At 45.0% G+C, this 14,789-nt stretch overlaps 13 pseudogenes; all 13 read right to left on the bottom strand.

Annotated features, from left to right (window-relative positions):
- Positions 1-701: 701 nt before the first annotated feature.
- On the bottom strand, positions 702-819 carry LOC148242915 (5S ribosomal RNA; annotated as a pseudogene).
- A 583-nt stretch (positions 820-1,402) lies between these two features.
- LOC148242914 (5S ribosomal RNA) lies at positions 1,403-1,521 on the bottom strand (annotated as a pseudogene).
- Positions 1,522-1,726: 205 nt separating this feature from the next.
- LOC148242913 (5S ribosomal RNA) lies at positions 1,727-1,845 on the bottom strand (annotated as a pseudogene).
- An 854-nt stretch (positions 1,846-2,699) lies between these two features.
- On the bottom strand, positions 2,700-2,818 carry LOC148242912 (5S ribosomal RNA; annotated as a pseudogene).
- Positions 2,819-3,752: 934 nt separating this feature from the next.
- LOC148242911 (5S ribosomal RNA) lies at positions 3,753-3,871 on the bottom strand (annotated as a pseudogene).
- Positions 3,872-4,727: 856 nt separating this feature from the next.
- Positions 4,728-4,846, bottom strand: LOC148242910 (5S ribosomal RNA; annotated as a pseudogene).
- An 853-nt stretch (positions 4,847-5,699) lies between these two features.
- Positions 5,700-5,818, bottom strand: LOC148242909 (5S ribosomal RNA; annotated as a pseudogene).
- A 530-nt stretch (positions 5,819-6,348) lies between these two features.
- Positions 6,349-6,467, bottom strand: LOC148242908 (5S ribosomal RNA; annotated as a pseudogene).
- A 205-nt stretch (positions 6,468-6,672) lies between these two features.
- On the bottom strand, positions 6,673-6,791 carry LOC148242907 (5S ribosomal RNA; annotated as a pseudogene).
- Positions 6,792-8,583: 1,792 nt separating this feature from the next.
- On the bottom strand, positions 8,584-8,702 carry LOC148242906 (5S ribosomal RNA; annotated as a pseudogene).
- Positions 8,703-10,790: 2,088 nt separating this feature from the next.
- On the bottom strand, positions 10,791-10,909 carry LOC148242905 (5S ribosomal RNA; annotated as a pseudogene).
- Positions 10,910-11,718: 809 nt separating this feature from the next.
- On the bottom strand, positions 11,719-11,836 carry LOC148242904 (5S ribosomal RNA; annotated as a pseudogene).
- A 2,161-nt stretch (positions 11,837-13,997) lies between these two features.
- LOC148242903 (5S ribosomal RNA) lies at positions 13,998-14,116 on the bottom strand (annotated as a pseudogene).
- Positions 14,117-14,789: the final 673 nt, after the last annotated feature.

Genomic DNA, 14,789 nt, shown 5'->3' with positions numbered 1-14,789 from the left:
ACCTCTTTTTCTAGTTCTAATATCAAGCGAAATACCTAGGCACCTTGACTCGCGCCCAGATGAATGGATCGCCTGCCGTACCTCGTTTTTCATTGTTATACTATGTAAGATACTCGTAATGACACTCTTATCACGTGGTGGACTATAAATGAATGCACGAAAAATATTAAGCAAAATTTTTAGGCCCCACGACTCACATTGGCAGATTGTGGCTCCGATCGTTTAACACTCCATCTACAAAAAGACAGGTTCAACACGAGGACTTTCTAGGAGGTCACCCATCCTAGAACTAATCTCGCCCCAGCACGCTTGACTACTGAGTTCTGATGGGACCCTGTGCATTAGTGTTTCTATGATCGCAACTGTCCCATTCCCCACTGTAAATACATATAGCCCTTCTCCTTCCCTCCCCCCTCCCATAATTTATTTCGTTGTGCGGGCATACCGCATCTCTACTTCTAGTTCTAATATAGAGCGAAATGCCATGTCGCTTTGACTCATGCCTAGAAGAACGAAGGCCCGCTGCGCCTCTTTTTTTGTTGTTCTACTATGTAAGACTCTCATAATGAGACTCTTATCACGTGGTGGACTACAAATAAATGCACGTAAAATATTAAGCAAAATGTTTCAACGTCGCCATTCATGCCGGCGGACTGTGGCTCCGATCGCGCGTAACATTTGATGCCCCGTCTGCAAAAAGACAGGTGCAACAAGAGAACTTCCCAAGAGGTCACCCATCCTAGTACTACTCTCACCCAAGCACGCTTAATTACGGAGTTTGATGGGATCCGGTGTATTAATGCTAGTATGATTGCACCACTTCCATTCCGCGCTGCAAATACATATACCCCTTCTCCTTCCCTCCCCCCACCTATCATTTTTTTCGCTGTGCGCGCACACTACACCTCTGTTTATAGTTCTAATATCAAGCGAAATGCCCCGACACCTCGACTCATGCCAGAAGAAAGGACTGCCCACCGTACCTCATTTTTCTTTATTCTACTATGTAAGATGCTCGTAATGACACTCTTATCACGTGGTAGACTATAAAAGAATGCACGAAAAAATAGTAAGCAAAATTTTCTGACGACGCGACTCACACCAGCGGATTGTGGTTCCGATCACATGTATCGTTTTATGCCCCGTTTGTAAAAAATCAATTCAACACGATGACTTCTTTCCATCCCCCCTCCCTTCATTTGTTTCGCTCTGTGTGGACACCGCACCTCTACTTTTTATTGTAATATAAAACAAAATGCCTCGTTGTCTCGACTCACGCCCAAATGAACGGAACGCTCCTCGCACCTCTGTTTTGCTTATTCTATTATTTACGATACTCGTAATGACATTCTTATCACGTGGTGAACTATAAATGGATGCACGAAAAATATTAAGAAAAAGACGGGTGCAACACGAGGACTTCCTAGGAGGTCACCTATCCTAGTACTACTCTCGCCCAAGCATACTTAACTGTGGAGTTCTAATGGGATATGGTGCATTAGTGCTGGTATGATCGCACCTGTTTCATTTTGCACTGCAAATACATACACTCCTTCTCCTTCCCTCCCCCTCCCGTCATTTGTTTCCTTCTGCCTGCACACTGCACCTCCCCTTCTCGTTCTAATATCAAGTAAAATGCCCTGGCACAGTGACTCAGATTTGCGAATAAATCTATGGACCATAGTTCAAGTTGCACGTAACGTCGAACGACCCATCTGCAAAATAATAGGTGCAACACGAGTACTTCCCAGAAGGTCACCCATCCAAGTACAACTCTCGTCCAAGCAAACTTAACTGCAGAGTTCATAAAGGATTCGGTGCATTAGTGCTGATATGATCGCACCTGTTTTTTTTGTGCTGCAAAAACATACTCTTCTTCTCCTTCCCTCCCCCTTCCCGTCATTTGTTTCCTTGTGCGTGCACACTACACCTCTCATTTTCCTTCTAATATCAAGTAAAATGCCCCAGTGCCGTGACTCATATTTGTGAATAAATCAACAGACCATAGTTCCAATCGCACATAACATTGAACGATCCATCTGCAAAAAAATGGGTGCAACACGAGTACTTCCGAGGAGGTTACCCATCCTAGTACTACTCTTACCCAAGCAAGCTTAATGCGTAGTTCTAATAGGATCCGGTGCATTAGTGCTGGTATGATCGCACCTATTTCATTCCACATTGCAAATACATACACTCCTTCTCCTCCCCTACCCCCTCCCGTCATTTGTTTCCTTGTGTGTGCATTATGTACCTCTCATTCTCGTTCTAATATCAAGTAAAATTCGTCGGTGCCATGACTCACATTTCCCAATAAATCAGCGGACTATAGTTCCAGTCGTGCGAAATGTTTAACGACCCATCTGCCAAAAGATGGGTGCAACACTAGTACTTCTCAGGAGGTCACCCATCCTCATATTACTCTCGCCCAAACATACTTAACTGCGGAGTTCTAATGGGATCTGGTGCATTAGTGCTGCTACGATCGCACATCTTTCATTCCGCACTGCAAATACATACATTCCTTCTCCTTCCCTCCCCCTTCCCGTCATTTGTTTCCTTATGCGTGCACACTGCACCTCTCCTTCTCGTTTTAATATCAAGAAAAATGCCCCGGCGCCGTGACTCAAATTTACGAATAAACCATCAGAGCATAGTTCTAGTCGTGCGTAACGTCGAATGACCTATCTGCAAAAAAATAGGTGCAACACGAGTACTTCACAGGAGGTCACCCATCCTAGTACTACTCTCGCCTAAACTCACTTAACTGTGGAGCTCTGATGGAATCTGGTGCATTAGTCCTAGCATGATCACACCTATTTTATTATGCGCTGTAAATACATACATTCCTTCTCCTTCCCTCCCCCATCTTGTCATTTGTTTCTTTGTGCGTGCAAACTGCACCTCTCCTTCTCCCTTTAATATCAAGTAAAATGCATCGGCGTTGTGACTCACATTTGCGAATAAACCAGCGGACCATAGTTCTAGTCGCGCTTAACATCGAGTGACCCATCTAGAAAAAAATAGGTGCAACACGAGTACTTCCGAAAAGGTCACGCATTCTAATACTACTCTCGCCCAAGCATACTTAAATTAGTTCCGATGGGATCTGTTGTATTAGTACTGGTATGATCGCACCTGTTTCATTCCGAGCTGCAAATACATACACTCATTTTCCTTCCCTCCCCCTCCCATCATTTGTTTCGTTGTGCGTGTATACTGCACCTCTCCTTCTCATTCTAATATCAAATAAAATATCCTGGCGCCGTGACTCTCATTTACGAATAAACTAGTGGATCATAGTCCCAGTCGTGCGTAGCATCAAATGACCAATCTGCAAAAAATTTGGTGCAACACGAGGACTTTCCAGGAGGTCACCAATCCTAGTGCTACTCTCACCCAAGCACACTTAACAGCGAAGTTCTTATGGGATCCGGTGCATTAGTGCTGGTATACATTTTGTGCTACAAATACATACACTCTTTCGCCTTTCCTCCCCCCTCTCATCATTTGTTTTCTTGTGCGTGCACACTGCATCTCTGCTTCTCGTTCTAATATCAAGTAAAATACCCCGGTGCCTTAACTCACATTTATAAATAAACCAGCGGAACATAGTTCCAGTCGCGCGTAACTTCGAACGCCCATCTGAAAAAAAATAGGTGCAACATGAGGACTTCTTAAGAGGTCACCACTCCTAGTACTACACTCGCCCAAGCCCATTTAACTGCGGAGTTCTGATGGGATCTGGTAAATTAGTGCAACACGAGAGCTTCCCAGGAGGTCACCGATCCTAGTACTAATCTCGCCCAAGCACACTTAACTGTGGAGTTCTTATGGGATCCGGTGCATTAGTGCTGGTATGATCACACTTGTTTCATTCTGCGCTGCAAATAGATACACTTTTTTTCCTTCCCTCCCCCCTCCCGTCATTTCTTTCCTTGTGCGTGCACACTACACATCTCCTTCTCATTCTAATATCAAGTAAACTGCCTCGATGCCTTGACTCACATTTGCGAATAAACCAGCGGACCATAGTTCCAGTTTCAAGTAACGTCGAACGACTCATCTGTAAAAAAATGGGTGCAACATGAGTACTTCCGAGGAGGTCACCCATCCTAGTAGTACTCTCGCCCAAGAAAACTTAAATGCGGAGTTCTGATGGGATCCGGCGCATTAATGCTGATATGATCGCACATGTTTCATTCTGCGCTGTAAATACGTACACTCATTCTCCTTCCCTCCCCCCTCCCGTCATTTGTTTCCTTGTGCGTACACACTGCACCTCTCCTTCTCGTTCTAATATCAAGTAAAATGCATCAGTGCCGTGACTCACATTTGCGAATAAACCAGCGGAACATAGTTCCAGTCGCGCTTTACGTCGAATAACCCATCTGCAAAAAACTAGGTGCAACACGAGTACTTCCTTGGAGGTAACCCATCCTAATACTACTCTCGCCACGCACACTTAACTGCGTAGTTCTGATGGGATCCGATGAATTAGTGCTGGTATGATCGGACTTGTTTCATTCTGTGCTGTAAATACATATACTCCTTCTCCTTCCCTCCCCCCTCCCGTCATTTGTTTCCTTGTGCGTGCACACTACACCCCTACTTCTTTTTCTAATATCAAGTAAAATACCCCGGTGCCTTGACCCACATTTGTGAAAAATACAAGCAGACCATAGTTCCAGTCGCGCGTAACGTCGGACGACCCATCTACAAAAAAATGAGTGTAACACGAGTACTTTCCAGGAGGTCACCCATCCTAGTACTACTCTCGCCCAAGCAAACTTAAATGCGGAGTTCTAATGGAATCTGGTGCATTACTACTGGTATGATCGCACCTGTTTCATTATGCACTGCAAATACATACACTCCTTCTCCTTCCCTCCCCCCTCCCGTCATTTGTTTCTTTGTGCGTGCACACTACACCCCTACTTCTCTTTCTAATATCAAGTAAAATACCCCGGCGCCTTGTCTAACATTTGCGAATAAACTAGCGCAACATATTACCAGTCGCGCATAACGTCGAACTCCCCACCTGAAAAAAATTGGTGCAACACGAGGACTTCTAAGGAGGTCACCACTCCTAGTACTACACTCACCCAAGCACATTTAATTGCGGAGTTCTGATTGGATCTGGTGAATTAGTCATGGTATGATGGCACCTGTTTCATTCATCACTGCAAATACATACACTCATTCGCCTTCCCTCCCCCCTCCCGTCATTTGATTCCTTATGCGCGCACACTGTACATCTCCTTCTCGTTCTAATATCAAGTAAAATGCCCCGGCGCCGTGACTCACATTTATGAATAAACAAGCGGGCCATAGTTCCAGTCGTGCGTAACGTCGAACGACCCATCTGAAAAAAATAGGTGCAACAAGAGGACTTCTCAGGAGGTCACCCATCCTAGTATTACTCTTGGCCAAGCACCCTAAACTGCGGAGTTCTGATGAGATCCGGTGAATTAGTGATAGTATAATGGCATCTGTTTCATTTTGAACTGTAAATGCATACACTCCTTTTCCTTCCCTCCCCCATCCCATCATTTGTTTCCTTATGTGTGCACACTAACCTCTCCTTCTCGTTCTAATATTAAGTGAAATGCCCTTACGCCATGACTCACTTTTGTGAATAAACCAGCAGACCATAGTTCTAGTCGCGCGTAACATCGAACATCCCATCTGCAAAAAAATTGGTGCAAAACGAGGACTTCCCAGGAGGCCACCCATCCTAGTACTACTCTCGCCCAAGCACACTTAACTGTAGAGTTCTGATGGGATTCGGTGCATTCGTGCTGGCATGATCGCACCTGTTTCATTCTGCGCTACAAATACATACACTCTTTCTCCTCTCCTCCCCCATCCCATCATTTTTTTCTTTGTGCGTGCACACTCCTCCTCTCCTTCTCGTTCTAATATCAAGTAAAATGCCTCGATGCCGTGACTCACATACGTGAATAAACCAGCAGACAATTGTTCCAGTTGCGTGTAACGTCGAACAACCCATCTGCAAAAAAATTGGTGCAACATGAGTACTTCCTAGGAGGTCACCCATCCAAGTACTACTATCGCCGAAGCATACTTAACTGCAGAGTTCTAATTGGATCTGGTGCATTAGTGCTGGTATGATCGTGCCTGTTTCATTCCTCGCTGCAAATACATATACTGGTTCTCCTTCCCTCCCCCCTCCCGTCATTTGTTTCCTTATGCGTTCACACTGCACCTCTCATTCTTGTTCTAATATCAAGTAAAATGCCTCGGCGCCGTGACTCATATTTGCAAATAAACCAGTCGACCGTAGTTCTAATCGCGTGTAACGTCGAACGACCCATCTGCAAAAAATGGGTGCGACACGAAGACTTCCCAGGAGGTCACCCATCCTAGTACTACTCTCGCCTAAAAACACTTAACTGCGTAGTTCTGTTGGGATTCGGTGAATTAGTGCTGGTATGATCGCACCAGTTTCATTACGCACTGCAAATACATACACTCCTTCTCCTTCCCTCCCCCTCCCGTCATTTGTTTGCTTGTGCGTGCACACTGCACTTCTCATTCTCGTTCTAATATCAAGTAAAATGCCCCGATGACGTGACTCACATTTATGAATAAACCAGTAGACAATAGTTCCAATCGCACGTAACGTCGAAGGACCCATATGCAAAAAAATGGGTGCAACACGAGGACTTCTTAGAAGGTCACCCATCCTAGTACTACTCTCGCCTATGCACACTTAACTGCTGAGTTTTGATGAGATCCGGTGCATTAGTGCTGGTATGATCGCACCTGTTTCAGGTTGCGCTGCAAATATATACACTCCTTCTCCTTCCCTCCCCACTCCCGTCATTTGTTTTCTTGTGCGTGCACACTGCACCTCTATTTCTCGTTCTAATATCAAGTTAAATGCTCGGGTGTCGTGACTCACATTTGTGAATAAACCAACGGACCATAGTTCCCGTCGCTTGTAACGTCGAACAACCCATCTCGACTCATGCCCATATGAACGGATTGCCCGCTGCCTCTTGTCTTTTGTTGTTCTACTAGTTAAGTGGCTCGCAATGACACTTTCATCACGTGATGGGCTTTAATTGAATGCTGAAAAAATATTAAGAAAAATACTCAGGTGCCATGAATCACGTTTGCAAATTAACCGGCGGACAATCGCTCCAATCCAGTTGAATGATTGACGCCCCGTCTTTAAAAAGAAGGGTGTAAAACGAGAACTTTGCAGGAGATCACCCATCCTAGTACTACTCTCACCCAAGCACACTTAATTTCAGAGTTCTGATTGGATCCGGTGCATTAGTGCTGGTACGATCGCACCTGTTTTATTCAGCGCCGTGACTCACATTTGTGAATAAACTAACGGACCATAGTTCCAGCCGCGTGTAACGTCGAACGCCCCATCTGAAAAAAATAGGTGCAACACGAGAACATCCAAGGAGGTCACCACTGCTAATACTACACTCGCCCAAACACATTTAACTGCGGAGTTTGGATGGGCTCCAGTGATTTAGTGATGGTATAATGGCACTTGTTTCATTATGCGCTGCAAAAACATGCACTCCTTCTCCTTCCCTCCCCCCTCCCGTCATTTGTTTCCTTGTGCGTGCACACTGCACCTCTCCTTGTCGTTCTAATATCAAGTAAAATGCCTCGGCACCGTAACTCACATTTGCGAATAAACCAGCGGACCATGGTTCCTGCCGTGCGTAACGTCGATTGCCCCATCTGAGAAAAATAGGTTCAACACAAGGACTTCCCAAGAGGTCACCACTTCTAGTACTACACTCGCCCAAGAACATTTAACTGTGGAGTTGTTATGGTATAATGGCACCTGTTTCATTCTGCACTGCAAATACATACACTCATTCTCCTTCCCTCCCCCCTCTCGTCATTTATTTGCTTGTGAGTGCACGCTGTACCTCTCTTTCTTGTTTTAATATCAAGAAAATGCCCCACCACCGTGACTCACATTTGCGAATAAACCAGCAAACCATACTTCCAGTCGTGCGCAACGTCAAACGACCCATCTCGACTCATGCCCATATAAACGGATCGCCCACCGCCTCTCGTTTTTTGTTGTTCTACTATTTAAGATGCTCGCATTGACACTCTCATCACGTGATGGGGTTTAATTGAATGTTGGAAAAATATTAAGAAAAATGCTCCGGTGCCATGACTCACGTTTGTAAATGAACCGGCGAACCATCGCTCTGGTCCAGTTGAATGTTTGACGCCCCGTCTGCAAAGAGAAGGGTGCAACACGAGGACTTCCCTGGAGGTCACCACTCCTAGTGCTACACTCGTCCAAGCACATTTATCTGCGGAGTTCTAATGGGATATGGTGAATTAGTGATGGAATATTGCACATTTTTTATTATGTACTGCAAATACATACACTCCTTCTCCTTCCCTCCCCCTCTCGTCATTTGTTTCCTTGTGCGTTGACACTGCACCTCTCCATCTCATTCCAATATTAAGTAAAATGCCCCCGGCGCTGTGACTCACATTTGTGAATAAACCAGCGGACTATAGTTCCTGTCGCGCGTAAGGTCGAACGACCCATCTGCAAAAAAATGGGTGATACACGAGGACTTCCCAGGAGGTCACCCATCCTAGTATTACTCACACCCAAGCACATTTAACTGTGGAGTTCTGATAGGATCCGGTGCATTAGTGCTGGTACGATAGCACCTGTTTCATTCCGCACTGCAAATACATACACTCATTCTCCTTCCCTCCCCTCTCTCATATTTGTTTCATTATGCGTGCACACTGCACCTCTCCTTCTCGTTCTAATATCAAGTAGAATGCATCGGCGCCGTGACTCATATTTGCGAATAAACCAGCGAACCATAGTTCTAGTCGGACGTAATATCGAACGCCCCATCTGAAAAAAATAGGTGCAACACGAGGACTTCCGAGGAGGTCAACTCTCATAGTACTGCACTCGCCCAAGCACATTTAACTGCGGAGTTTGGATGGGATCCGGTGAATAAGTGATGGTATAATAGCACCTATTTCATTCTGCGTTGCAAATACATATACTTCTTCTCCTTCCCTCCCGCCTCCCGTCATTTGTTTCCTTATGCGTGCACACTGCACCTCTCATTCTCGTTTTAATATCAAGTAAAATGCCCCGGCGCCGTGACTTATATTTGCAAATAAACCAGTGGACCATAGTTCCAATCGTGCGTAACGTCGAACGACCCATTATAACTCATGCCCATATGAACGGATCGCCCGTCGCCTCTCGTTTTTTGTTGTTCTACTATTTAAGATGCTCGCAATGACACTCTCATCACGTTATGAGCTTTAATTGAATGCTAGAAAAATATTAAGAATAATACTACGGTGCCGTGAATCACGTTTGCAAATGAACCGGCGGAGCATCGCATCGGTCCAGTTGAATGTTTAACGCTCCGTATGCAAAAAGAAGGGTGCAACATGCATCCTAGTACTACTCTCGCCCAAGCACGCTTAACTACGGAGTTCAGATGGGATCCGGTGAACTAATGCTGGTATGATCGCACCCGTTCTAGTTTGCGTCGTAAATACATATACCCCTTCTCCTTCCCTCTCCCCTCCCGTCATTTGTTTTGCTGTGCGCGCACCTCACCTCTGCATCTAATTCTAATATCAAACGGAATACCCCGGCGTATCCACTTATGCCCATATAAACGGATAGCGCAGTACCTCATTTTTTATTGGTCTACTATGTAATATACTCGCAGACACTCTTATCATGTGATAGGCTTTAATTGAATGCGCGAAAAATATTAAACAAAATGCCTCGGTGTCGTTACTCACGTTTGCGAATGAACCGATGGACCGTCGCTCCGGTCCCACTTAACGTTTAACGCCCAGTCTGAAAAAAGAAGGATGCAACACGAGAGCCGAAAGCTTCCCACGAGGTAACCCATCCTAGTACTACTCTCACCAAGCACGAATAACTGCAAAATTCTGATGGGATCCAGTGAACTAGTGTTGGTTTGATCGCACGCTTTCTTGTTTGCGCTGCAAATACAAATGCCCCTTCTCCTTCCCTCTCCCCTCCCGTCATTTGATTCCCTGTGCGCGCACCTCACCTCTTTTTCTAGTTCTAATATTAAGTGAAATGCCCCGACGCATCAACTCATGCCCATATGAACGGATCGCCCACCACACCTCGTTTTTTGTTGTTATATTATGTAAGGTTCTCTCAATGACACTCTTATCACGTGATTGGTTTTAATTGAATGTGCAAAAAATATTTTAAAAAATACCCCGGCGGACCGTCGCTCTGGTCCCGCATAACATTTAATGCCCCATCGGTAGAAAGAAGGGTCAACATGAGCACTTCCAAGAAGGTCACGCATCCTAGTACTACTCTCGCCCAAGAACGCTTGACTGCGGAGTTCTGATGGGATCCGGTTAACTAGTGCTGGTATGATCGCAATCGTTTTAGTTTGCGCCGCAAATACATATACCCCATCCCTTTCCCTCTCCGTTCCCATCATATATTTCGCTGTGGGAGCAACTCACTTCTGCTTCTAGTTCTAATATCGAGCGAAATGCCCCCGCACCTCGACTCATGTCTATATGAAACACCCGCCGCACTTTCTTTTTCATTGTTGTACTATGTAAGATGCTCGCAATGACACTCTCAACACGTGATGGGCTTTAATTGAATGTACGAAAAATATTAAGCAAAATGTCCCGGCTCAGTGACTCACGTTTGTGAATGAACCGCCGAACCATCGCTTTGGTCCCGCGTAACATTTAATGCCCCGTCTACAAAAAGAAGGGTGCAACACGAGTATTTCTCAAGAGGTCACCCATCCTACTACTACTCTCGCCCAAGCACGCTTAACTGCGGAGTTCTGATGGGATCTTGTGAACTAGTGCTGGTATGATCGCACCCCTTCTAATTTGTGCCGCAAAGACATATATCACTTCTCCTTCCCTCTCATTTCCCGTCATTTGTTTCGCTGTGGGCGCAACTCACCTATGCTTCTACTTCTAATATCGAGCGAAATGCCCTGGTACCTCGACTCATGCCCATATGAACGGATCGCCCGCCGCACCTCAGTTTCGTTGTTCTACTATTTAAGATGCTCGCAAAGACACTCATCATCTGATGGGCTTTAATTGAATGCACGAAAAGTATTAAGGAAAATGCCCTGGCACCGTGACTCACGTTAGTAAATGAACAGTCAGACCGTTGCTCCAGTCCCACATAACATTTAACGCCCCGTCTGCAAAAAAATGGGTGCAACACGAGTGCTTCCTAAAAGGTCACCCATCGTAGAACTACTCTCGCCCAGCACGCTTAACTGCAGAGTTCTGATGGATCTTGTGAGCTAGTGCTGGCAAGATCGGGCCCCTTCTAATTTGTGCCACAAAGACATATATCCCTTCTCCTTCCCTCTCCCTTCTAGTCATTTGTTTCGCTGTGCGCGCAACGCACCTCTACTTCTTGTTATAATATCGAGCGAAATGCCCCAGTGCCTCGACTCATGTCTATATGAATGGAACACCCGCCGCACCTCCTTTTTTGTTGTTCTACTATGTAAGATGCTCGTAATAATAATCTTATCACGTGGTGGGTTATAATTGAATGTACGAATAATATTAAGCAAAATGCTCCGGCGCCTTGACTCATGTTTGCGAATTAATCGGCGACATTCGCTCTAATCCCGCGTAACATTTAACGCCCCATTTACAAAAAGAAGGGTGCAACATGAGAACTTCCTAGGAGATCACCCATCCTAGTATTACTCTCACCTAAGCACGATTAACTACGAAGTTCGATGGGATCCGATGCATTAGTGCTGGTATGATCGCACCCCTTCTATTCTGCGCAGCAAATACATATACCACTTCTCCTTCCCTCTCCCCTCTCATCATTTATTTTGTTGTGCGTGCACACCACACCTCTGTTTCTAGTTCTAATATCAAGCGAAATGCTAAGGCATCTTAACTCATGCCCAGATAAACAGACCGCCCGCCACAACTCTATTTTCATTGTTCTACTATGTAAGATAATTGTAATGACATTTTTATGTCGTGATGGACTATAAATGAATGCATGAAAAATATTAAGCAAAATGTCCAAATGCCACGACTCACACTGGTGGACTGTCGCTCTGGTCACGCGTAACATTTAACGCCCCATCCATAAAAAGATGGGTGGAATACGAGGACTTCGCAGGAGATCACCCATCCTAATACTGCTTTCACCAGAGCACACTTAACTGCGGAGTTCAACAGGATCCGATGCATTAGTGTTGGTGTTATCGCACCCCTTCTATTTCGTGCTGTAAATACATATACTCCTTCTCCTTCCCTCCCCCCTCTTGTCATTTGTTTTGCTGTGCATGCACACTACACCTCTGTTTCAAGTTCTAATATCAAGCGAAATGTTTGGGCACCTCGACTCACGCCTAGATAAACTGACCACCTGTCGTACCTTATTTTTCATTGTTCTACTATGTAAGATGCTCGTAATAACACTCTTATCATGTGGTGGACTATAAATGAATTCACGAAAAATATTAAGTAAAATAATCTGGTGCCACGACTCATGCCGACAGACTATGACTCCTATTGCGCATAACATTTAACACCCTATCCATGAAAAGATGGGCACAACACGAGGAATTCCTAAAAGATCACCCATCCTAGTACTACTCTCGCCAAAACACGCTCAACTAGGGAGTTCAATGGGATCTGGTGTATTAGTGCTAGTATGATCGCACCTCTTCTATTTTGCGCTACATATACATATACCCCTTCTCCCTCCCTCCTCCCCTGTTATTTGTTTCGCTATGCGCGAACACGGCACCTCTGCTTATAGTTCTAATATAGAGCAAAATGCTACAGCGCCTCGACTCATGCCCCGATTAACGGACTGCCCCCTGCACCACATTTTTCGTTATTCTACTATGTAAAATGCTCGTAATGACACTCTTATCACGTGACAAAATATAAATGAATGCATAAAAAATATTAAGAAAAATGTTTTGGCGCTATGACTCACTCCGAAGGACAATGGCTTTGATCGCGCATAATGTTTAACGTCCCATCAGTAAAAAAAAACGAGTGGAACATGAGAACTTTCCAGGAGGTCACCCATCCTAGTACTACTTCTGCCCAAACACACTTAACTACGAAATTCGATGGGATCCAGTGCATTAGTGCAGGTATAATCGCACCCCTTCAATTCCATGCTCCAAGTACATATACCCCTTTTCCTTCCCTCCCCCCTTCCGTCATTTGTTTCATTGTGCGCACACACCACACCTCTTTTTCTAGTTCAAATATCAAGCGAAATACCCAGGCACCTCGACTCACGCCCAAATGAATGGATCGCCCGCCGTACCTCATTTTTCATAGTTATACTATGTAAGATACTGGTAATGACACTCTTATCACGTGGTGAACTATAAATAAATGCACAAAAAATATTAAGCAAAATTTTCAGGCCCCGCGACTCACACCGGCAGACTGTGGCTCCAATCGCACTTAATGTTTAACACCTCATCTACAAAAAGACGACTTCAACACGAGGACTTTCCGGAAGGTCACCTATCCAAGAAATAATCTCGGCCAAACATGCTTGACTACAGAGTTCTTATGGGATCCTGTGCATTAGTGTTTGTATGATCGCAATTGTCCCATTCCCCACTGCAAATACATATAGCCATCTCCTTCCCTCCCCCCACCCTTCATTTATTTCACTGTGCGGGCATACTGCATCTCTGCTTCTAGTTCTAATATAGAGTGAAATGCCATGTCGTTTCGACTCACGCCTAGAAGAACGGAGGCCCGCTGCACCTCTTTTTTTGTTGTTCTACTATGTAAGACTCTCGTAATGAGACTCTTATCACATGTTGGACTACAAATAAGTGCACGTAAAATATAAAGCAAAATGTTTCAACGTCGCTACTCATGCCGGCGAATTATGGCTCCGATCGCACGTAACGTTTGAAGCTCCGTCTGCAAAAAGACGGGTGCAACAAGAGAACTTTCTAGGAGGTCACCCATCCTAGTACTACTTTTGCCCAAGCACGCTTAAATGCGGAGTTCTGATGAGATCCGGTGTATTAGTGCTGGTATGATTGCACCTGTTTTATTCCGTGCTGCAAATACATACACTCCATCTCTTTCCCTCCTCCCTCTCGTCATTTGTTTCCTTGTGCGTGCATAATGCACCTCTCCTTCTTGTTCTAATATCAAGTAAAATGCCCCGGCGTCGTGACTCACATTTGTGAATAAACTAGCAGACCATAGCTCCAGTCGTGCGTAACGTCGAACGACCCATCTGCAAAAAAATGGGTGCAACACGAGTACTTCCCAGGATGTCACCCATCCTAGTACTACTCTCGCCTAAGCACACATAAATGCAGAGTTCTGATGGGATCCGGTGCATTAGTGTTGCTATGATCGCACCTGTTTGATTCTGCACTATAAATACATACACTCCTCATTCCCTCCTCCTTTCTATCATTGTTTTCCTTGTGCGTACACACTGCACATCTTCTTCTTGTTCTAATATCAAGTAAAATGTCTCGCCGCGGTGACTCACATTTGTGAAAAAACCAGCGGACCATAGTTCCAATCGCGCGTAACATCGAATGACTCATTTGCAAAAAAATGGGTGCAACACGAGTACTTCCCAGGTGGTCACCCATCCTAGTACAACTCTCGCTCAAGAACACATAATTGCGAAGTTCTGGTGGGATCCGATGCATTAGTATTGGTATGATCGCACCTGTTTCATTCCACGCTGCAAATACATC

Source organism: Carica papaya, chromosome 8 (assembly GCF_054855325.1).
Source record: "Carica papaya isolate Zhongbai chromosome 8, ASM5485532v1, whole genome shotgun sequence".
Lineage (NCBI taxonomy): Eukaryota > Viridiplantae > Streptophyta > Magnoliopsida > Brassicales > Caricaceae > Carica > Carica papaya.
Note: the sequence above shows the minus strand (reverse complement) of the source record. Positions and strands in the feature narration are given on the sequence as shown.